Source organism: Penaeus monodon, chromosome 1, assembly GCF_015228065.2.
Source record: "Penaeus monodon isolate SGIC_2016 chromosome 1, NSTDA_Pmon_1, whole genome shotgun sequence".
NCBI lineage: Eukaryota > Metazoa > Arthropoda > Malacostraca > Decapoda > Penaeidae > Penaeus > Penaeus monodon.
Genome location: NC_051386.1, coordinates 7,022,662 through 7,047,661, shown reverse-complemented (window position 1 = coordinate 7,047,661; position 25,000 = coordinate 7,022,662). Strand labels below are relative to the sequence as shown.

General features: G+C 47.0%; 1 protein-coding gene across 4 annotated transcripts in view; it reads left to right on the top strand.

Moving 5' to 3' along the window:
• The window catches only part of LOC119584571 (E3 ubiquitin-protein ligase ZNRF1-like), a 151,243-nt gene that overhangs the window by 39,438 nt on the left and 86,805 nt on the right, over positions 1–25,000 (top strand). The window contains exon 1 of one of the 4 annotated variants that reach the window (XM_037933455.1): positions 960–1,164. The exons of the other annotated variants lie outside the window; for them this stretch is intronic. The gene's annotated coding sequence lies outside the window, so the exon portion shown is untranslated. Of the gene's footprint in view, positions 1–959; positions 1,165–25,000 lie in introns of those variants that run through there. 4 annotated transcript variants of the gene reach the window in all.

Below are 25,000 nucleotides of genomic sequence, written 5' to 3'. Positions count from 1 at the left end.
CATATCCCTCCATTCCCCATCCCATCCCCACTTACTCCTTACCTTACCCCCTTCTCTTATCTCCCCCATCCCTCTCCTCCTTCCCCCGTCCTTCTCCCTTTCCCTCTTCCCCCATCCCCTCTCCCTCTCCCTCTCCCTCTCCCTCTCCCTCTCCCTCTCCCTCTCCCTCTCCCTCTCCCTCCAATCCCTCTCCCTCTTCCCCCTTCCTTTATCCCTCTCCCTCTTCGCCCTCCCCCAATCCCTCTCCCTCTTCCCCCTTCCTTTATCCCTGTGACCCCTCCCCCAGCCCCTTCCTCTCCCTCTCCCTCTTCCCCCTTCCTTTATCCCTGCGACCCTTCCCCCAGCCCCTTCCTCTCCCTCTCCCCCTTCCCCCTTCCGTTATCCCTCTGCCCCTTCCCTCGCCTGACAAACCACACACACCTTCCGCGGACCACGAGAGGCGACCCTACGACCCCTCGCGGTCGTCGATACCACGGCGTGATTTCGAGGGTTGTGTGCTTTATGCGGATTTATAGTGGCGTAAATATGTGACCTCGTGAGTGTTGGGGAAGGAGAGGGCGAGGGTAAGAGAGAGGGAACGAGCGAGGAAGACGGATAGAAAGTGGGAGAGGGACAGGGACATGGAAAGTGTGTTGAGTAAAATAGTGAGAGAGGAAGAGTAATAGTGAGAATGAGTGAGAGGGAGAGGGAAAGAGAGAGGGGGAGGGCACAGTGAGACAAACAGACTAATTGACTGACTGACGGACTCACAAACAGTAAAGAGGGAGAGGAAGGGAGAGAGAAAGGCTGAGAGAGTTGAGGGCCAGCAGGTAAGCAGTGAGCAGGCAGGACGCGGGCGTGGTGATGGTGCCACGTGCTGAGGGAGGAGGGCCACTACCTCCACGACGGCACCGCCACACGCACACACGCTCACCTCGGGTTCGTCCTCACTACAGGCACCGTGCTTGTAGGGCGCCCTGCTCCGGCTGGCGTAGCTGCCCAGTGCCTCCCCGCGCGGTGCGAGACGCTGAAGGTGAACAGGCCGCGGGCGCATTCGCCAGTGACTGCCGGTGTTGAAGGAGCGCGAAGCGAGGGTGCTTAGTGTCCGTGACAGGTGCCGGAGAAGCGAGGAGTCAGCGCTAATTGAACAGGAAGTTCAAGACGGACGGGGCTGGTCGTCTACAGGTAAGGCGGAGAGGCGCCGGGAAGCCCCACAACGGAGAGGCTTCTGGGATGTGAGAGTTGATGTTATTGCTTTGTGCTGGAAGATGACAGGGCGAGGGGGAGGGGGGACAGTTGTTGTGTGCGGGGGGGGGGGGGCCGGACCTCCCGATATTGAACATATGCAGGAAGAGATCGCGTGCGTAATTATCCCCTGCTGCAACCCTCCCCCACTCCCGTCCTCTCCTTCCCTGACCCCCCTCCCCTCCCCATCCCGCGCCAAAATAAACCTTTTCAAGGTCAATTTTTTTCCTCCCAGTCACGGCGAAGGTCATCTGGGACAGGTGGGGGTAGGGGTGCGATAGGGGGAGGGGGCACAGCGGCCCTGTTCTTGAGGGTCGACTTTCTGAGTTCTCTTCGCCTCTCGCTCTGCAGTGAAGTCCGGCTGGCGAGAGAGAAACGCACGAACAGAAAACTCGAGACGGAAGAGAGAGGACGAATCCCCTGGTCTCGATTTTTCAGCCTTTTGATGGACTGGTTGTCTCGCCTGGAATCGGGGCTAAAATTCCCGTTCCATGCATGAAGCCTCGGGACGCCCCGCCGCAGGATGCAATATTTAGGTGTCGAGGTAGGATTCAGGACAACTGCGTCAGCGCTTTGGAGGGACTGCAACACACACACACAAACACACACAGACACATACACACGCGCCGGCCTGCTTGGTGTGTGTGTGTGTGTGTGTGTGTGTGTGTGTGTGTGTGTGTGTGTTTTATTGTGTGTTATTGTGTGTTATTGTGTGTGTGTGTGCGCACGCGTGCGTGCGTGTGTGTGTGTTTGGTGTGTATCTGTGTGCGTGTGGGTATGTGTGCTCGCGCGCGCGTTTTGCTCTGTCCAGTGACACCGGCCGGGGTCGAGGAGTAGACAGGCCGCCGCAGCCGACCGTCGCGTGGATCGATTGACCGCTGCTGCTTGAATGAGCCCCGGAGAAGTACTGTCGGAATTGCAGGAGGCTGATGCAATATGCAGCAATTGCAGCAATCCTCGTGGCCGCCGCCTCTCTCGCGCTCGCTGGGTGTCACGGGCGAGAAGGAAGCCAGGCGTTGGCTGTCGGATTTGCCGCGTTCGTTGCGCTCGGAGGCTGCGGGGGCGGCGTCTTCGGGGATCGGCTTTGTTGCTGCTTCTCGCCTGCTCTCTCTCTTGATGTTGCGCGAGAAGCTGCCTTTTCAGTGGCATTCAGTCCTTCCCTTGCCGTTACCCGTTTACGTGATACTGCTTACTGCTGCTGCTTTCTTCTCTGGCCTCAGCCCTCTGCCCACCAGCCCTCTCCCCACCAGCCCTCTCCCCACGGCGGCCACGGCCACTACTACGGCTACTATTGCTTTTCCTGCTGCTGCTGCGATGGTATTACTGTTATTGCTTTGCGGTTAATATAACTATTACCATTACTATTCCAACAACAACTACTCTCCTACTCCTACTCAACTCCTACTACTATTACTATTACTATTAATATTACTTTTACTATTACAGTGACTACTCGTATTAATATTAATACTGTTGGTATTGCTTTTACTATTTTACTTTTACTATTCTTATTGTCATTACAACAATAATCAGCATTACGACTGCTGATAAAGTTGCTGTTACTTACCGTAAAAAGTGCTTTATTTTTTTCTACTACGACTACTGAATACTGTTTTAATAACTTTACTACTACACATTTATTACTGTTGCCACTGCTGCTAGAGGAAAATATGAATGGGACTCAATAACTTAATAATGTAAGACATGTTATTGATTCTCATTCATAACTGTTTTCTACACTTGCCGTCATAAACTGAATTCACCATACTATCATTATTATACTTTGTCTCTTCTGCTACCTCCACCGCTGCTGTTATAACTAGTTGTAGCTTGCAAATACACGGTCATTGCAGTGCAAATTCTGCATCATTGATCAAATGTTCGTATCCGTACTTACCGTATCTTAGTTCTCGCAGTGTGATGCTTTCATGCAGTACGATTGCATCATGCTTGCCTTCTTGCTGTATGTCAGCATCATGCAGCATAGTAGTTCCATGCCTCATAGCATTTGGTAGGCAGGGAAGAATCAATTGAAAGGGAGTTTCGCAAACAACCCAGACACTTGTTTACGTGTCAAAGAGCGGAGCCGAGACGGTGCTTTCAAATGGTTATCCCTCGACAGGGTTTCCTATTGCCGTCGGTATATAATCTTGACACTCAGCGGGAAGCAACCTTGGGTCTAATTATGGGAGTAAAGGGAGAGGAGCGATGAAAGACGAGGATGAGGATGATGAGGACCAGGGGCAGAAAGAGGAGGAAGAGAGAGAAGAGGAGAAAGAAGAAACGATAAGGGAGAAGAAGAAAAAAAAAAAAAAAGGAAAAGGAAAAAGAAGAGGGAGAAAAAAAAATGGTTGCTCTTGGTGTACGAAAATAGTAGCGACATCCAACATTTACAAACAAACCGAGTAATTAGCAAAACATTTACACCGCCCATAGCCGGCGACGAGAAAGATTCGCGGGCGCGCATCCGGCGCACATCACTCTCTCGGCGTACCCGGGGGCGTCACGGCGTTGATGACGTAACGCTATTCATATCGGTGTTAGCGCCGACTGCCAAATGTGCACATCCGGGAATTCAAAGGAATAATCGGCAACCAGCGAGAATTTGGTAACCCATTTACATAATTCACACGTCTATAAGCGGCGCTGCTCCCTTGAAGACACGAACTGCTTGGGAGAAGTTCCGGGAAAATACTTAACCTCGGCTGTAGTTTACTTCGCTTTTTTCCTGCTTTGCTTTAGACTGAAGCGGCAGCCTGCACCAAACTCCATCGGGGATTTATATTAGTAGTTCATAGCCGAAATAAAGATGAAAACATGGGGGCGTATTCGGAATGGAGCGCACATGTAGATTCACAGGACACGCATACTTTTTTATATTTTTGAGTTTAGAAGGAAGAAGCCACCAGGATAAAGATTCCCGGTAGTCATGTCAGAGAAACAAAACGATTGAAGAGCTAAGTAGTTGCTCGAATGAGGTGTTCGCTCGCCCTTTCTCGCTTCTCCGGTGAACTCCCAAGAACGCTTTTCGGAGACTACGGTCGCCGAGAGCCTCGCGAGAAAGCAGGCGAGTGGGCGGATGGCGTGTGGAGTATGAATTAGCACGCGCGTTCGCAGGGCTGTGGTACGTGGTGACGCGGGCGTGGCGATGAGGAGAGTGATTGAAGACCATTTGCAGGGGGGGGGGGGTGCAGCGGAAGTAGTGGCAGTCGCAGCAGCAGGAGCTTAGATTTGGTGTTGGTATTTGGTCTGAGGAAAGGGGGCTACCGTTTGAGTGGTTTTCTTTTCTTGGTTATCTCTTTTCTGCTTGCATCTGTTCTTCACATTGCCTCAGCTTTTGTTTTCCTCATCTAAGGTACATGTGAGGATGTTCGTCTGTTTTCTTCTGTCTTCTTCTTCGTCTTCTTCTTCTTCTTCTTCTTCTTCTTCTTCTTCTTCTTCTTCTTCTTCTTCTTCTTCTTCTTGCTCCTTTTCATTCTCATTCTTTCTATTCATTTTCTCATTATCATTCATTGTATTTGCCTTGTAACTTTTTTATTTTTTCATTGCGTCCTTGCTCGCCGTCTTTCATCACCGTTTACATTGCGGCAAAGAAACTCGTTCAAGTGCGAAAAGTTATACGGAAAGCCTTTGGCGTGTGAGTAATGTGGTTATGGAAACGACCTGTGTAAGCGACGGCAAAAGACGCCGTTTTTATCAGCTTTGGGCGACGCAAGGGGATTGTTTGGTTTTGAAATAGCTCCAGATGCAAAATATTGCCAGTATGGAAAACCTTGCAATGCCTAACATCCTTCAGGCATCTCCTGTGCAAGCTCGAGTAGATTTACCTCTCAAAAAATAGAAGTAAGATGTGATTTTAGGGAATTTAAATACACTTTTTTTTTAGACATTGTTAAGTCATTCATATTTCAGTATTTTTTTTTAACTAGCATGTATATTCGAATGTTGCGTTTATTTAAAAATAACTTCATGAGGATATCCAGGACGTCATTTTCGACCGATGGAGATGGAATTGTGTCATTACGAGAGATAAGGGTGAGCATTGTCCATTCCACCTTATCCTAATCATGTATTTTATCTCACAGTTTGGATAGGTATAAATGAGGATGATTATTTTATTCACAAGGCAAGTAAGGAAGCAGCTTCTGTTCCGTATTCTTGATCTTTGCATATTTCTCTCATAGTTAATATCTGGATTTATATGTCGAGTAGATTTGTTTTCGTTGGGAAATAGAAGTTCGGCATAGATGGCGATTATGAAAACAGGATGTAAATTCTAAATATAAATATTTTGCTTAAATGTTTTCCTTGCCGGGTCTTCCGTAGGAGGTTGATATATGGGATTTAGTTTTACTCAGGAATATAGTAACGGGATGTCACCACTTATCATTTTTTATTTTCAAAATTGAAAAATTCGGCACGGACGCATCGGCCTCATGTTTTTTTTTTTTTTTGACGCATCGGCCTCATGTTTTTTTTTTTTTTTTTTTTTTTTTTTTTCTAATTAAGGTGGAATAGTTTCCTTTTCCTATGTCAAAACCTGTCCCCGAGAGAGGCCGGGGAAAACTTTTTTTTTCGCCCTCCGAAATTAACGTTTTTCACGTTTCAATGAATCCAATACGGTAGGTCCGATTAAATAATCGAGATATGAAAATTTTCAAAGGATAAGAATACGAGGGTGACGAGCAGAAATCGCGAGAAGAAAGGAAAGAAGGAAAGAAAGAAGGAAAGAAAAAAGTCAGATTACCTTTCCCTCTGAAAAGGAGAAAAGTAATCTATTGCTGGTGCGCCTGTATATCGCCTGCCATCCTCTTTTTCTCCCATCTCACCTCCCCTGTTCCTCTCTCCCTTCCTTCCTACCTCTCCCTGTTTCCCTCTCTCCTCTATCCCTCCTCCCTCTCCTCCTTTCTCTCTCTCCCTGTTACGTCTCTCCTCCCTCTCCCCCTTTCTCTCTCCCTGTTTCCTCTCCTTTCCCCCTCCCATCCTACCTCTCTGTTCCCTCTCTCCCTTCGTACCTCCCCTTCTCTCTCTCTCTCTCTCTCTCTCTCTCTCTCTCTCTCTCTCTCTCTCTCTCTCTCTCTCTCTCTCTCTCTCTCTCTCTCTCTCTCTCTCTCTCTCTGTTCCTTCTACCCTTCTCCCCCCTCCCCTCCCTCTCTCCCTTTTCCTCGTATTCTTCCCCTCCCTTTCTCCTCCTCCCTCCCTCCCTCCCTCCCTCCCCCCTCCCTCCCTCCCTCCCCTTTCTCTGTCCTTCCTTCCTTCCCTCCCTCGCTTCCTCCCTCCCTCTCTCCCTCTCTCCCTCCCCCCTCCCTCCCGCCCTCCCCCCCCCCCTCCCCCCCCCTCCCCCTCTCTCTGCCCTTCCCTCCCTTGGCCTTATGATTTGTCGACACGTTGCATTGAGGGCTTACGTTGGGAGCCCCGGCGTTTCTCTTGACTGCCACTCGCATCGGTCGCAGGCCTCGTGATGCATTGGTCGGATATTGGTCGGTTAGCTTCCCCCCCACCCCCCTCCCTGTTCCCCTTCAACTCTTCTATTCCCTCCTTTCTTCCCGTTTCCTTTTATCTTTTTGCTCCTCTGTCCCTTTCCCTCTTTCCTTTCTGCTTCCCTTTCCCCTCCCCCCACCCTTTCTCTCTTCCCTCCCTTCATCCCTCTGTTCTCCCCATGAGTTCCCTCCCTGCCCTCCCCCTCTCATCCAACTTCCCCTTCTCTTCTTCCCTTCAGTTCTCCCTCCCATTCTTCCTTCTTTCTCCCTTCCCTTCGCTTTCTCCCGTACCTTCTCCTCCTCTCTTCCCTTCTCCACCTCCCTTCGCTTCTCCTCCTCCCTTCCCTTCTCTTCCTCCCTTCCCTTCTCCTCCTCTCCTCCCATCTCCTCCTCCCTTCTGACCTTTCAGCCCCCCCCCCCCTCCCCAAGTGGAGCGCGAAATCGCCATGATTTTAGCTCCCGAGGTCAGGCACCTACCTCGGGGTCAGATATCCGCGCGGGCCGAGTGAATGAGCCATTTCCGTGTCGTGAGGCGGGGGCTCGGGGGGGGGGGGGGGAGGCCTCGCTCCGCCCGCGCGCCCTGCGGTGGAGTGCGCGATCGCTTTTGCTGTTGGAGGGGCTTGGTGGCTGGTTTTTCGTCCCCCCCATCCCCCCCCCCCCATCACACCGCCACCCGCCCCCCGCCACCGCCACCGCCACCGCCACCACCCACCCACCCCCCCCCAAAGCCACCACCCCCCACGACCACCACCACCCCACCGCACGAACCCACCGACCGCCCCCCCCGCCCGCCCGCCGCCATCATCATCATGTCATTAACAGTATCATCATTGTTTTAATTATTTATTTCACATGATAATATATATGAAAATAATTGTTTTATACTTAATGACAAATAGTACCCTGCGTATAATAGGAGATAAAAAAGAAGGATATGACGGAGGGGTAGAAGAAGAAACACAAAAACAAGAAAGAAGAAAATCTTGAGGAAATAAAAACAAAAGACTGAAATGAATAAGATATCGCTAATGGACCATTCCTATTCCCGTTTTCTGTGGAATCGGCCCGGATATGAATTTGTGAGATTTATGGTGTCTCTGGTCTATAGTGCAGTAGCCAGGCGGTCGACCTAATAAACCAATAACAGATATTTATGCACAGGTTGATTCTCCCATTAATTCTTCTCCTTTCTCTCTTCTCTTCTTCTCTCTTCTCCCTCTCTCTCTTCTCTCTCTCTTCTTCTCTCTCTTCTCTTTCTCTTCTCTCTCTCTCTCTTTTCTTCTCTTCTCTCCTTTTTCTCTCTTCTCCCCTTTTTCTTCTCTCCTTCTCCTTCTCCTTCCTCTTCTCTTTTTTACGTTTCCTTTTTCTTTTTCCCCCTTTCCTTCTCCTCTCATTCTCTCCTCCTTCCCTTCCTCCTGCCTCTCCTCCTCCCATTCCTCCTCCTCCTCCCACTCCTCCTCCTCCTCTCCTCCTCCTCCTCCTCTTCCTCCCCTCCTGCCTTTCCTCCTCCTCCTCCTCTCCTCCTCTCCTCCTCCCTCCTCCCCCTCCTCCTCCTCCTCCCCTCTCCTCCTCCTTCCTCCCCCCTCCTCCTCCTCCCTTTTTCCTTTTTCCTTTCCTCTTTCCCCTCTCCCCTTCCTCCTCCTCCTCCCTCCTCCTCCTCTTCCTTCCTCCTCCTCCCCCCATTCCTCCCCCTCTCCTCTTCCTCCTTTTTCCCCTCCTCTCTCCCCCTTTCCCTTCTCCCCTCCCCTTCCCTCTCCCCTCTCTCCTTATTCTCTCCCCCATTTTTCCACCCCCCCCATTTTTCCCCTTTCCCCTTCCCCCCCTTCTCTTCTCTCCCACCCTCCCCCCCCCCTCGCCATCTCCCTTCGTTTCAATCTCCAGGGGGGGAGGACGGGGGGGGGGTCACGAGACGGGAAATAACTTGGGCAAACGGACATTCCTCGAGGCACCGAAAAAAAAATCGAGGGTAAACAAAGAATCCCGAGACAAGAAGGATTTTAAAAAAAAAAGGAGAAAACGCAAAATTTAGAGATACGAGCGCTATGAAAAGAAACCGGAAATTGTTGAAAATGTGCTATGCTTTACCTGTGTTCTCGGAACAGGTGTAGTTCTCTCGATGTTTATCTCGCTCCCCGCTGTTGTCTTGAAGTGTAACGAGGTTAGTGGAGTGGGGGCGAGAGTGAGAGTTTGAATGAGGAGGAAGGTGAGAGTGAGAGAATGAGGAGGAAAATGGGAATGAGAGTTTGAATGAGGAGGGAAGTGAGAGTGAGAGAATGAGGAGGAAGGTGAGAGTGAGGGAATGAGGAGAATGAGAAAAATGAGTAAGATTTGAATAGGAGGAATGAGAGTGAGAGAATGAGGCGAGAAAAATGGGAATGAGAGAATGAGAAAAATGAGAGTGAGAGTTGGAATGAGGAGGAAAATGAGGGTGATAGTGGAGGAAATGAGGGTGAGTTAGAATTGAGGAAGAAAGAGTGAGAGTGTGTGAATGAGTGAGTGAGTGAAGCTTGTTCTTGTAACGAGGTTCCTAGAGTGAGTGTGAATGTTAAAGTGAGAGATACGAGATAGAGATAGAGAAAGAAATGGTGAGGGAGAGAGAGAGAGAAAGAGAAATAGAAAGAGAAAGAGATAGAAATGGTGAGGGAGAGAGGGAGAGAAAGAGAAATAGAAAGAGCAAAAAGAAGAGTAAGGATGTAGAGGAGAGAATCACCCGTGATATGATAAAAATGGGTGGCGTGTGAACACAGCCTGAAAAAGCGATAATATTGAGTCATAAGTTTAAACACGATCCACATTCGGCGCTCGCGTTCATTGATTTGAGTCGATATTCCTTTCTCTCATCGCCGGTTGCCTCGTGGGGGGGTGGTGTGGTGTGTTGTTGTGTGTGTGTGTGTGTGTGTGTGTGTGTGTGTGTGTGTGCGTGTGTGTGTGTGTGGTGTGTGTGTGTGTGTGTGTGTGTGTGTGTGTGTGAGTGTGTGTGTTGTGGTGTGTGTGTGTGTGTGTGTGTGTGTGTGTGTGTGTGTGTGTGTGTGTGTGTGTGTGTGTGTGGTGTGTGTGTGTGTGTTTCTTTCTTTTTCTGTTTTGTGTTTGTGTGTATTTGTTCGTTCGTTTTCAAGGAAAGAAGAGCGGAATAAACAGAGAGGATATCGTGTCGAACGTAATTAGGGGCCGCAGCTTCACCTGGATGATCGGGGGAGGATGGCTAATATCCTTCCCTCTCTCTTCTCTCCCCATTTAGTCCTCCCATTCCTTTTCTCCCTATCCTCTATCCCTTCTTACAAATCCCCAATCTCCTTCTCTTTCTCCGTCTCCCCTTCTCATGTCTTTCCTCTCTCTTTCCTTCCGTCCTTTCAATTCCTCTTCTCTCTTCCTTTTCCCTTTTCCTCTTCCTCTTTCCCTCACGCTTCATTTTCCTGCTTTCCATTTCCTATTTTCCCTTTTTCTCCCCTTCTCTTTTCTCCTCATTCTTCCTTCTCCTCTTCCCCCTCCCCTTCCTTCTCTCCCCCTCTAATCTTCTCTCCTTTCCTATCTCCTCTTCTCCTTTTCCTCTACTCTTTTCCCCATCTTCCTTCTCCTTCTAACGCTTCTCCCCTACCCTCCCCCCTTCTCTCCCCCCTCCCCCTCCCCTTCTCCCTCCATTTTCTCCCTTCTCCCATTCCCCTCCTCGCTTTCTCCCTTTCCCCTTTTCGGTTTCTCCCTCCTCCACTTACTTCTTCCCCCCTTCTCCTCCCCTTCCCCTCTTCCCCCTCCCCCCTTAACCGCCCCACCCATACCTACCTGTGTCCTCGATAATCAATGACATGAAAGGTAGGTGGGAGGGGGAGGGGAGGGGAAGAGGGAGGGGGAGGGAAGGGGAAGAGGGAGGGGAAGAGGGAAGAGGGAAGAAGGGAGAGGGAGAGTGGAGTAAGGGAAAAGAGTTGGAAAAAGAGGGTAGGGGATGAAGCGGATAGGACGAGGAGCGTAAGGGGAAGGGAGGGGAAGGGGAGGGGAAGGGGGGTGAGGAAAAGGGGAAGAGGGAGGGAGGGGTGGGTGGAAGATAGCGTCTCTCTCTCTCTCTCTCTCTCTCTCTCTCTCTCTCTCTCTCTCTCTCTCTCTCTCTCTCTCTCTCTCTCTCGCGATCCCCGTGTTTACTGGGCCGGATTTTCGTCCTTTTGGCAGGGGTGAAGGCGGGTCTATAGCTATCGATCGCGCCCCTTGGCCCTTAGGGGGGGGTGGGGTGGGGTGGGGGTTAGAGGGTGTGTGTGGGAGATTATCGTGTTTATTGTTTGTTTTTTGTTGTGTCGTGTTTGGTAGAAAAGGAATGGAAAGGAATGTAAGGAAAAAAAATATTTGTTTATTGTCGTTAGCTGTTTTTGTCAGGGATATTTTTGTTGTTTGTTAGATATTGTTATAATGAGTATTGTTATTATTGTTGCTGTTGATGTTATTATCATCATTATTATCATCGTTATCACTATCACTATCATTATCATCGTCATTATCATCATCATCATCACACCATCTATATTATCATTTTCATTAATTATCATTTCAATCATCATCATCATCATCATCATCATCATCATCATCATTATCACCATTTCGTCATAGATGTCATTATCGTCATTGTTATTATTATTATTGTTATTATTATTGATATTATTGTTATTAATATTACTATTATTAATATTACTATTATTGATATTGCTATTAATAATAATAATAATAATAATAATAATAATAATAATAATAATAATAATAATAATAATAATAATAATATGATGATGATGATGATGATGATGATGATGAATGATGATGATGATGATGATGATGATGATGATGATGATGATGATGATATTCGCATGTTATTAATATTGCTGTGATTGTTATCATTACTATTTTGGTGTTATTATTGTTGCCGACGCGTTCTTGTATTTTTTCTTGTTCTTGTTATTGCTCTATTGTTGTCGCTGATATTATGATTGTTTTTGTCATTGTTCTTGTTATAGTCACCACCACCACATTCAACACCACCGTATTCATCATAATAATTAACTCGATAAATTTCCTATTACTCCTACCGACTCGCTAAAATGTGTGACGTCAGCGTAATTCACAATTTATTAAGGTCATGAATCTCTGTGGTGGTAATGGGACGGCCGGCCTTACGAACTACCTGGCTTGCTTCTTTATTGCTTCCTGGGTTATTCTCCTCCATGTTGTTGTTGTTGTTGTTGTTATTGTTTATTGTTGCCGTGCTTGTCTGTACGATTTTTTTTTTTTTTTTTTTTTTTTTTTTTTTTTTAAGATTACGTAAATTGCAGTGTAATTTTGTTGGGGAGGTGGGGGTGGGGGTTGGGGGGGAGGGGGAATTAGATACATAAAAAAAAAGCCATTTGTTTACCTTAAAGAGCTTTATTCCGAACCATCGTCTGCCTGCATGTCTAGCCGCCGCCTCCCTTGCTTGCCAGTGCGTCTGTCTGTGTCCGTGCTTGTGTTCAAGTGGGCGTGCGTGTTGTGTCTGGGTTTCCTTTCGCCTGTCTTTTTGCTGTGCTTTGTTATTTATCTGTCTCTGTCTGTCTGTCTGTGTGTATCCTGCCTTGTCCCTACGCCTGCCTTGTTCCTACACCTACCTTGTCCCTACACCTGCCTTGTCCCTACACCTGCCTTGTTCCTACGCCTGCCCTGTCCACCTGCCTTTCCCTACACCTGCCTTGTCCCTACGCCTGCCCTGTCCCTACACCTGCCTTGTCCCTACATCCCTGCCTTGTCCCTACACCTGCCTTGTCCCTACACCTGCCTTGTCCCTACACCTGCCTTGTCCCTACATTCCCTGCCTTGTCCCTACACTCCCATTTTCCTCCGCCTCCCCTAACTTCGGGCGCGAGGAGGGGAAATCCACGAGGGGAAATGGGTGGTGGTGATGCGCGTACCCATAGTGGCTCTCGAGTCTCCCCTCGTGCTGATGGCTTCCTCCCTCTTTTTCCCCTCTTCTCATTCTCCATCACTATTTTTTTCTCTCTTTTTCTTGCTCTGTATGTTTTTCCTCTCTTACGTTTTGTCTTTCTTTCTTTTTTTTTCTCCTTTCTTTCTTTCTTTCTTTCTTTCCCCCCTCCCCTCCCCTCTTCTCTCCTCCCCTCCCCTCCCTTCCCCTCTTCTCTCCTCCCCTCTCCTCTCCTCTCCTCTCCTCCCTCCCTTCCTCTCCTCTCCCCTCCCCTCCCCTCCCCTCTGTGTTTGTGTGTACGTGTGTTTACACGTGCGTCAGTGTGCGTGTGTCTGCGAGCGTGGAAAGTCGTCGCGGGGGAATGCTGTGGCACTTTTGAAATGGAAATCTTGGTCTCCGTTTGTGACGGGGTTATTTGTATCGCAGTTTGACGTCGGGATCGCGTTTCTTTAGGGGCGCGAAGATCCCCCTCCTTTTGCGTCCTTTTTTGTTCTCTGTCTGTCTGTCGTTGTCCGCGGTCTTCTGGGGGTCGGGTGCCTGCCTTCCTCTTCGCTGTCTCTCTCTCTGTCTGCTTGTCCTCTCTGTCTGTCTGTCTCTCTGTCTGTCTCTGTCTTTGTCCGTGTGTCGCCTGTCTCTGTCTCTGTCTCTGTCTCTCTGTCTGTCTCTGTCTCTCTGTCTGTCTCTCTCTCTCTGTCTGTCTCTCTGTCTCTCTGTCTGTCTCTCTCTCTCTCTCTCTCTCTCTCTCTCTCTCTCGTTTTTTGTCTCTCTGTCTGTCTGTTCTCTCTCTCTCCCTTTTTCCCTCTCCACTCGCCCCCCTCTTCCATTTTATTTCTCCTTTCCCTCAGCCTCTCCCTCCTTCCCTCCGTCTCTCTTTCAACCCACCCAGACTTCCCTCTTCTTCCCCTCTTCCCATTCGTCCTCCTCCTTCCCCTTCCCTTGGCTCTATTGTCTCAGCTTTTCGCCTCGCTCCTCCTCGAAGAACGACTCTGGCTGAGCTGGGCCTCGACCTCCCCCCCCCCTCCCTCTCACTCCTCCTTTCTCCCTCTTCCTCTTTCTTCCTCTCTCTCCCCATCTTCCCCTCTCCTTCTCTTTCTCCCCACCCCCTTTTCCTCTCCCACACTTCCTTCCATTCTCTCTCTCTCTCTCTCTCTCTCTCTCTCTCTCTCTCTCTCTCTCTCTCTCTCTCTCTCTCTCTCTCTCTCTCTCTCTCTCTCTCTCTCTCTCTCTCTCTCTCTCTCCCTTTTCCCTTTTCCCTTTCTCCCTTTTCCCTTTTCCTCTCCCTCTTTCTCTTCCCATTCCCCTTCCTCTTCCCCCGCCTAACCTTTCTCCCCCCTTCGCCACCCTTCCCCTCTTCTCCCCCCTCCCCCTCTTCGCCACCCCTCCCCCTCTTCTCCTCATTCCCCCTCCTTCTCCCCATCTTTCCCTCATTCTCTCCTTCCCTCTCCCCATTTTCCTCCTCCCCCCTCCTCCCAGCACCCTCCCCTCGCCTCCTTTTTTCTCCCCCCCTTCCCCCTCCCCCTCCCCATACCCCCCCCCCCCTCCCTTTCCGCCGCGACTTAACACGGGGTCGTTATCTGTGGCGGCGCGGCGTGATTATCCCGTCAGGGCCGCTGCTCTCTCCAGTCGCGCGAGTGATTTCTTTTAAGGCTTCGGGATGATTTGCGAAGCGGAGGGCTCGCTCTTCGTTAACGTCCCTGCATTAAAAAAAAAAAAAAAGTCTTTGGGGTTTGGGTTCGTTTGTTTGTGTACTGGAGTTAGTTTTTTTTTCTCATCGTTACTCACTCTCCCTCTTCTTCCCCCTTTCCTTTCCCTTCCTTCTCCCTCTCCCTCTCCCTCTCCGACTGCTCCCTCTTCCTATCTCTCTCTTTCTCTTTCTCTTTCTCCTTCTCTCCCTATCCCCCTCCCTCCCTCTCTCTCTCTCTCTCTCTCTCTCTCTCTCTCTCTCTCTCTCTCTTCTCTCTCTCTCTCTCTCTCTTCTCTCTCTCTCTCTCTCTCTCTCTCTCTCTCTCTCTCTCTCTCTCTCTCTCTTTGTGAGTATATCAGTGTCTCAACGAAAGAGCGAGAAAAAGATGAAGGAAGGGACGTTGTGAGTTCGTGTTTGTCTCTCTCTCTCAAGCTATTTTTTCTCCGCTGCCTTGCGCCTCCTTACGCAAGAAATAAAAGTTACAGAATGCACGGCGTTGTGAGGGGGAACCGGTAGCCAAGAACACATGCAAAAACTTCACGCCGCCGTCTCGCAGACGTGACCCAGCGTGTGTGTGTGGTGCGAGCGGGGTGTTCGGGAATATTAAGTTGTTTTTCTCGCGTGTCTTCGTTTCTGTGTATTTTTTTTCTGTCTCGTTGTCTACTTTTTTCTTCGTTTCTATTTATTTTTCTGGCATGCTATCTATTTTTGTCTTCGTTTCTCGCTGTTTGATTTTTTCTTTGTTTCTGTATGTTTTTCTCTCGTTATCTATTTGATTTTTTCGTCGTTTCTGGATATTTTTCGGTCTCCTATTTAATTTGTTTCTTTGTTTCTGTTTATTTTTCTCTCTATTTTTCTCTTCTATTCTATATATTTTTCTGTTTCGCAATCTATTTCCTTTTCTTCCAAATATTTTCTCTCCCGCTATCTATTTGATTTTTTTCTTCGAGAGTATATATAATTTTTCTTTCTCGCTATTTCATTTTTATTCTTCGTTTCTACATATTTTTGTTCACTCTCTCTCGTCTCGCTATTTGTATTTTCTTTTTCTTTTTCTCAAGTACTAGCGAGTGGGGGGGGGGAGGTTGCAGTTCGTCTCCTCTTGTTGCTTAATGGGGGAGGGATTTATTTTTTATTTGGTTATCTGTCTCTTTTTCTTCTTTTTTTGGTTGTTCTTTCGTTCTCTCTTCTTTTTTTGTTTTGTTTTGTTTTGTTGTCATATCTTTAGTCTGCTTTCCTATCTTTTCTTTTCCATTTTATTATGTTATTATTATTATTTTATTATTATGTTTTATTATTCCATTTTATTATGTTATTTTATTTTGTCCTTATCTATTCTGTTCGTCTCTCTCCCGTTCCTTCTCTCTGTCTTTATCTGTTTAGTTATCTATATCACTCATGTTTGTGAAAAAAAGTTTGTTTTTAAGGGAGGATTAACGCCCGAAACCCTCAGCACAGACTACACTAAACCTGCCATTAGAATTTCGATCATTATGGCGTGATTATGCATTCGTTAAATTTCTTTTTTTTTGTCATTTAAAGAGGGGATTTTTTTTTTATCGAATTTTATTAAATAGCCGTTGCGCCCATCACGCCCAGGTCCCGCGGGCTGCTTGTCTGCGGGCGGCGAGGCTTTTCGTGTCCGTCCTGTAACCCGACCTGAAATAATGCATCTTCCAAGACCCGTTTTCTACGTCACTCACCGTCGTAACTCCGTGTACCGTGTCCGCTTCTGTGTGTGTGTGTGTGTGTGTGTGTGTGTGTGTGTGTGTGTGTGTGTGTGTGTGTGTGTGTGTGTGTGTGTGTGTGTGTGTGTGTGTGTGTGTGTGTGTGTTTTATTCTGCTTCTCCCTTGCTCTCGTTAATTTTTTTGTTATTGTTGTTTTCGTTATTGTTATTATTATTATTGTTGTTATTATTATTATTATTATTATTATTATTATTATTATTATTATTATTATTGTTATTATTATTATTGTTATTTATTATTATTATTATTATTATTATTATTATTGTTATTATTAATGTTGATGTTGTTGTTGTTATTATTATTATTATTATTATTATTATTATTATTATTATTATTATTATTTCATTATAGTAATAATGACAAAAATAATAATAATTATTATTGTTGTTGTTGTTGTTGCTTCTTTTGTTGTTTTTGTTGTTATTGTTATTATTATTGTTGTTATGGTTGTTATTATTATTATTATTATTATTGTTATAATTATTATTATTATTATTATTATTATTATTATTATTATTATTATTATTACCATTACCATTACCATTACCATTTATTATTATTATTATTATTATTATTATTATTATTATTATTATTATTATTATTATTATTATTATTATTATTATTATTATCAATATTATTATCATTATCATTATCATTATTATTATTATTATTATTTTAGATAATGTTTTTTTTTCGTGTGTGTGTATTTGTGTCGCGTATGTAACTTTTTGTATCTGTCTCATGTATGTGTATATTAGGCATACAGTTTATACATATATCTAGTTATTGTAAGTAAGTAAGTATTTGCATGCGTTTTTTTTATATAAATTTGTGCTTCAACTTATCTTCGTATCTGTGTATGCATGTATCTATCCAACTGTCCCCTTCTCCCTTAGTCTCGCTTACCCTCTCTCCCTCTCTCCCTTAGTCTCGCTTACCCTCTCTCCCTCTCTCCCTTTTCATTCCTCCCTTCCCTCCCTCTCCTTCCTCCTTCCCTCTCTCCTCTCCTCTTTTCTCTTCTCCTCTCTCCTTTCCTCTCTAATCTTCTCGTCTCTCCTTTCCTCTCTTTTCTTCTCTTCTCTTCTCGTCTCTCCTTTCCTCTCTTTTCTTCTCTTCTCTTTTCTTCACTCTACTCTCCTCTCCTCTTCTCGCCTCTCCTCTTCTCTTCTCCCCTCCCCTCCCCTCCCCTCCCCTCTCCTCCCCACCCCTCGCCTCCCCTCTCCTCCCCTCCCTCCCCTTCTCTTCCCTTCCCTTCCCATCCCTCCCTCCCATCCCTTCCCTTCCCTTCCCTTCCCTTCCCTTCCCTTCCCTTCCCTTCCCTCCTCCTTCTTCCCTCCCTCCCTCCCTCCCTCCCTCTCCTCCTTCCCTCCCTCCCTCCCTCCCTCCCTCCCTCCCTCCCTCCCTCCCTCCCTCTCCTCCTTCCCTCCCTCCCTCTCCTCCTTCCCTCTCCTCCTTCCCTCTCTCCCTCCCTCCCTCCTCCTCCTTCCCTCCCTCCTACGTTGCTCGCCCCTGTTCCAGTGGTAGAGGGAGATCAACGCCACCTTTATCGCTATTATTATCATTATCATCATTATTATTAATTTTTTTTCTTTTCTTTTCTTTTTTTCTTCATAAACGCTGTGGTCGTTATCCGTCAATTCCGTTAACACGTATCCTGATCGGTTTATAATGAAGTGGTAAAGAGGTTTCCCGGCATTATGTTTCCTGCAAGAAACTATTTTCCTTCGCTGCGTGTGGAGTAGAATCTCCCCGTGGCGGCAAGAAGAGCGAGGGCGTCGGGTCCGGGGGGAGGAGGGCGTGGCTAAGGAAGGAGGGAGGGGTTGGGGGAGGGAGGGGGAGGGGGAGGGAGACAGAGGGAGGGAGAGCGGGGAAGGAGGGCAAGGATAAGGAAGGGGAGGGGTTGGTGGAGGGAGGGGGAGGGGGAGGGAGACAGAGGGAGGGAGAGCGGGGGAAGGAGGGCAAGGCTAAGGAAGGAGGGAGGGGTTGGTGGAGGGAGGGGGAGGGGGAGGGAGACAGAGGGAGGGAGAGCGGGGGAGAAAGGGAAAATGCATTGCTAATTTTGGGGATGAGGTAGATTTCTCTCCTATCGTACTTTTCTTTTTTTTCTCTCTCTCTGTCTATGTCTCTATCTCTATCTCTATCTCTGTCTTTGTCTCTCTCTCTATCTCTCTCTCGCTCTCTCTCTCGCTCTCTCTCTCGCTCTCTCTCTCCTCTCTCTTCTCTCGCTCTCTCTCTCTCTCTCTCTCTCTCTCTCTCTCTCATCCTCTCCCTCTCCCTCTCCCTCCACCCTCTCCCTTACCCTCTCCCTCACCCTCTCCCTCACCCTCTCCCTCACCCTCACCCTCACCCTTACCCTCTCCCTCACCCCCCCCCTCTCTCCTCTCTCTCTCTCTCTCTCTACCTCTCTCTGCCTCATTCCTCCCTGCCTTTCTTCGACCAAAGTGGCAGACCTTTCAGAGCAACAAGGGTTGAGACCAAGGAAGGTGGGACGGAAGATGAAGGGGGGGGGGGTAGACGGGGGTTGGGGGCAGGGCGTTGATATGTTTACAGGGCAACCGTCTCTTGTGATAAGCCATAAACGGGTTTCATTACATGTTTATGGCGGCGATTATCCGGATGCGTCGCGCCTCTTGGGTCGCGGATGGCCAGCCCGGAGGCGCTGCTGTGCGTCGGGATAGCGCCGCAGCGTTTGTCGCTCCGTCGGCTCCTTCGGCTCCTTCGGCGGTCTTTTTCATTTGTTGGTTTGGAGTTCGCTGAACTTTTTGTTCTCTCACGCGCGCGCGCGCACACACTCACACTCACACATACACTCACACTCACACTCACACTCACACTCATACTCATACTCATACTCACACTCACACTCACACTCACGCTCACCTCACTCATTCATCTCATACCTACTCATCTCACACTCACACTCACACTCACCTCACTACTCACACTCATACTCATACTCATCTCATACTCTACTCAAGACATACCTCCACTCCACCACACACCATTGTATGTGCATGTTCATGTGTGCCATGTTAGAATAGCTACAGTCTGATCTAGATATATTATTTGTGTGTGGTGTGTGTGTGTGTGGTGTGTGTGTGTGTGTGTGTGTGTGTGTGTTGTGTTTTGTGTGTTGTGTGTGTGTGTGTTGTGTGTGTATGTGTGTGCGTGTGTGTGTGTGTATATATATATATACTATATATCATATATATATATATATATATATTGTATGTATATAGTATGTATATATGTATGTATATATTATGTATATATGTATGTTATCTGTATGTATAGTATGTATGTATATATGTATGTATATATGTATGTATATTATAGTATGTATATTGTATGTATAATATGTATGTATATATGTATGTATATATGTATATATATATCTATATATATATATTATATATATATATATATATTATATATATATATATATATATATATATATATAAAAGCACTCTCTTTATACAAAAAAAAACCACAATACAAAAATAGAAAATCTAGTTTTTGTATTGTGGATTTTTCTTCACATGAATATATATATATAATATATATCTATATATAATATATTATAGTATATATATCTATATATATTATATATATATATATAAGAAGAGAGAGAGAGAGAGTAGAGAGAGAGAGAGAGAGAGAGAGAGATAAAGGTAGACAGGTGGATGAGATAGATAGGTACAGTATAGATAATAGATTAATAGATAGATAGGTTGATACATACACACCAACCACAACATAACACACCACACACACACACACACAACCACATATCACACCACACAACACACACACCACAATAATATATATATATATTATATTATATCATATATATATATATATATCTATGTATGTATGTATGCATACATACATACATACATACATACATACATACATACATACATACATACATACATACATATATACACATGCATTTATGTTTGTATGTACGCATGTATGTACGTATTGGAGGAGGGAAGGAATCAGCATCAGATGAATAGATATTGTGTGCGTGCTTGTGCCTCTGACCCTCTTGTGTGCTGGATGGAATTCGGAGGTGGATGGGGGAGGCGAGGGGAAGGGAGGAGAGGGGATGGGAAGAGAGCAGAGGGAGGGGAGGGGAAGGAAAGAGAAGGGAGGGGAGGAGAGGAGAGAGAGAGAAAGGAAGAGAAGGGAGGAGGGAGGGTAGAGAGGGAGAGAGGAGGGGAGGGAGGGAGAGGAGGAGGAGGGAAGGAGAGGGAGGGCAAGAGAGGAGTCGGAGGGGAAGAGAAGGGAGGAGAGGAAGGGAAAGAGAGGGGAGGATGGGTAGGGGGAGAGACGGAAGGGGAAGAGAGGAGAGGATAAGCGAGGCGAGGTGAGTAGAGAGGAGAGGAGAGGGGAAACGTGATTCATATGGCAATTTGCCACAGTACATACGCAACCCCCTCCGTCGTGTGGAGCTCGGAGGATGAATGGGGAGAGATCGGGTTGACATGGGGGGAGGAGGGAGGGGGGAGGGAAGGGGGAGAGTTGTGAAAAGAATTTGGAGTTTGGATTTCCATTCTGTTTTTTTTTTTTTTGGTTGTTTTTTTGTTTGTTCATGTGCCAGTCTGTCTGTGTCTGTCTCATTGTTTTGTCTGTCTGCGTGTCTGCTTGCCTGTATGCCTATCTACCTACCTATCTATATATCTGTGTATCTATCTATCTATTTATCTGCCTGTCTCTATATTTGTCTGTTTGTTTGTCTATATTCGTCTGTGTTTGTCTGTCTATATTTGTCTGTGTTTGTCTGTTTATATTCGTCTGTGTTTGTCTGTCGTCTGCCTATATATTTACGCTAGCCAATTCGACGATCAGTTCCACCGTGACCCTCCCGTTCCGCGATCGTGCCAGGGGAGCGACGTTCGAAAACCCCGAGGAATGACTTACCACGAAAGCGGAAACGTCACAGTGCCACTAAAAGGTGCCAAGAGCCGGGCGTTGCGTCAGAGGAAGTGCGAGGGAGCGAGGGCGGCTCAGGGGAAGGATGTGGGGTGTATGTTTTCTCTCCTTTGGTTTTTTATTTTGTTTTATTTTGTTTTATTTTATTCTCTCCTCTTTCTTTTCTTTGCGTGTGTTCGTCTCTGGCTTTCTCGGCGTTCGGATGTGTGTAATTTTGTTCGTTTATTGGTCGAGTTTTTTTCGGCTGTGTTTCTGTTATTGTTTTTTTATGAGCTCGTAGTGGCGAGATTAGGATTCTTATCGCTAATAGGCTTGGTGTTATTGTTGATAGTGCTTTGTTTGTTGATGTTATCGTCATCATTACTTTTTTGTGGGTGCGTAGGTAGGCAGACAGGCGGGTGGGCTGGCAGGCAGGCAGGCAGGCAGGCATTGCACGGCAGGTCGCAGGCAGCAGGCAGCAGGCAGGCAGGCAGTCAGGCAGGCAGGAGTCAGTTGCAGGCGGTAAGCAGACAGCTGGCTGGCTGCTGAATGGCTGGCTGGCTGGCTGGCTGCTGGCTGTGGCTGCTGGCTGGCTGGTTGTGGTGCTTGGCTAGGCAGAGCAGGCAGCATGCACTATCCAGGGCAGGCAGGCAGCAGGCAGGCAGGCAAGCAGCAGTAAGGCAAGCAGCGGGCAAGCAGACAGACAGACAGACAGACAGCAGCAGGCAGACAGCAGACAGACGACAGACAGCAGACAGACAGACAGACAGACAGACAGACAGACAGACAGACAGACAGACAGGCTGGCCGGCGGCGGCTGGCTGGCTGGCTGGCTGGCTGGCTGGCAGGCAGGCAGGCAGGCAGGTAGGTTGGTAGGTTGTAGGTTGGCAAGTAGGGTGGTAGGTTGGCATATGGCAAGTAAATATGAATGCATGTATGTATATATGAATGTATAAATATGTATGTATATATGATTTATGTATGTATGTAAGAATGAATGAACGAATGAATTAGTGTGGCCCCGTCGCACCGACAAGAGGAAATAAGGGATATACAAGGCAGGAAATGTGAGTCATGGTGCCAGGCACTCTGTAGGCCAACCAGCCAACCAGCCGAGCCGCCACTCCCCCTTCCCCTCCCCCCCTTTCCCCTCCCCCTTCCCCCTTGGCCTCTTCTCGTTCTAATGTAACGCGGTTATCGGTGTGTGTGTATTTTGAATTTTAGTGAATTTTGGGGGGGCGGGGAGAGAGAGAGAGAGAGAGACAAATAGGGAAAGAGAAAAAGAGAAATACAGAGAGAGAGAGAGAGAGAGAGAGAGAGAGAGAGAGAGAGAGAGAGAGAGAGAGAGAGAGAGAGAGAGAGAGAGAGAGAGAGAGAGAGAAAGAGAGGCATTCTTAAAACGTAGTTGTTTATTACGATTACACGTAGCTATCTATCTCCGGCGCTGTCCCTTACCCCTACTGGCATCACTAATGTGGGGCAGATAAAACAGCGATAGCATTGACAGATTAACAGGAGAGCGTGAGAAATATATTTATAGAGAGCGAGAGAGAGAGAGCGAGCAAAAGAGAGAGAAAGCGAGCGAGAGGGAGAGGGAGAGCGAGCGAGAGTGAGAGCGAGAGAGAGAGAGCGAGAGAGAGAGAGCGAGAGAGAGAGAGCGAGAGTGAGAGAGCGAGAGGAGAGAGCGAGAGTGAGAGAGCGAGAGTGAGAGAGCGAGGGGGAAAGAGAGCGAGAGGGACGAGGAAGAGAGAGGGGCGAAAGACGAGAAAGAAATGAAAAAAGTTTTTATTTCAGCCAATATTCCAGCCCGGCGTTTAAGAGAGTTTAAATTTGTTGAGCAACACCGCTTGCCAAGATCAGCTTAATCGCCTGGGGCCGCGGGCGCTGAATGTGGCGGGGGCTGCGGTCGCCGGGCGCTAAGCGGTTTTGTCGCCCGCCCGCACGCCCGCCCGCACGCCCGCACGCCCGCCGCCTGGGTCACTTTGGCCCGAGTTTTTGCGGCTGCCCTTTGCTGCTGGCGGCGGTTGGGCTATTTTCACTGTTATCGCCTCTGCCAGTGGGGTTATTATCGTGATTCGCGTCTCGTTCCTCTCCTGCGTGACCAGTTTATTGTTATTGTGATGATTTACTTCATACACGTGTCTGTTTTTTGGGGGAGGGTTAATATGCTTGGTTGTTTGTGCTCATGTATTATTTTCTATTTTATGCATATGCTTTTATTGTGTAATATATATATATATATATATATATATATATATATATATATATATATATATATATATATATATATATATATATATATATATATATATATGTCATATTAGTGTGGTGCTATTCTGTGAATTTGCATTATTACATATATACAGATTATGTATGTATGTATGCATGCATTTATGCATTTATGTTTGTGTATATGTATGTATTAAATATATGTATATGTGTATGTCTATATATGTATATATATATTTATATATGTATATATATGTATATATTTTATATATTAATATTATATATATATAATATATATATATAAAATATATATATATATATATATATATATATAATATTATATATGTGTGTGTGTGTGCGTTTGTGCGTGTGTGTGTGTGTGTGTGTGTGTGTGTGTGTGTGTGTGTGTGTGTGTGTGTGTGTGTGTGTGTGTGTGTGTGTGTGTGTGTGTGTGTGTAAACACCCACCCACATGCACGCACACGCGCACGCACGCACTCATGCACTCACACTCACACACAATCACACACTCTCACTCACACTCTCTCTCTTACACACACACACACACACCACACACACACACACACACACACACACACACACACACACACACACACACACACACACACACACACACACACACACACACACACCTAATTATAGTTATAGTTATAGTTGTGATTGTATTTTTATTTTAGTTATCATTTATGTTTATATTTATATTGATAGGTTTGCATTTGCATTTATATTTTTGCATTGTATTTATATTTATGTCTATAGTTATGTTTATTTCGGTATATGTTTATGTTCATGTTTATATTTATTGGCATTTTTATTTGTATTTATTTATTTATTTATATTACATATTGTATATGTCGTTTGTTGTATATCCTGTATTGCATAGGTTATTTTATGCGTTATGTCCAATATGTTGTATGTTATTTATTATGGTAAGTTATAAATTGCGTGTTATATATACACAGGCATGATATAAAGAACGGAGTAAATGAAGGAATAGAGAATCAGACATGTGATATAGAACATAGACGAGAATCCCCTTGCCTATCTCCTACCTCCCCCTCTCCTCCCCCTCTCCACTCCCCTCTCCACTCCCTCTCCACTCCCTCTCCTCCCCCCTTCACTCCCTCTCCACCCCTCCCACTCCTTCCACCCCTCTTACTCCTCTCCACCCCCTCCCTCCCTTCCACCCCCTCTCCACCCCCCTTCACTCTCTCTTGCCCCCCTCTTACTCCTCTACCCTCTCCACTCCCTCTCACCCCCTCTTACCCCTCTTCACTCCTCTCCACTCCTCTCCCCCTCTTACCCCCTTTCCTCCCTCCTACGCCCTCCCTCCTCCTATACCCCTTCCTTCCTCCCCCCCTCTCCTGTAGCCCTCCTCTTCTGTAGTCCCCCCTCCTGTAGCCTCTCTTCTGTAGCCCCTCCTCTTTTGTAGTCTCCCCTCCTGTAGCCCCCCTCCTGTAGCCCCTCTTCTGTAGCCCCCCCTCCTATAGCCCCTCTTCTGTAGCCCCTCCTTCTTCTGTAGCCCCCCCTCCTGTAGCTCCTCTTCTGTAGTCCCCCTCCCTCCTGTAGCCCTCCCCTCCTGCACCCCTCCCCTCGCCCTTCGCACGCTAGAATTGCCGCCGTGCGTGCGACATCCGCATGTGGTCAAAAATAGGTTGGGGGAGAGGGAGGGAAGCAGAAGGAGGGAAGGAGGAGCAAAAGAAGGGTGGGAGGAAGGAGGGGAGGGAGGCGGAGGGGAGGGAGGGAAGGGGAAGGGGGAGGGTGGGTAAGGGGG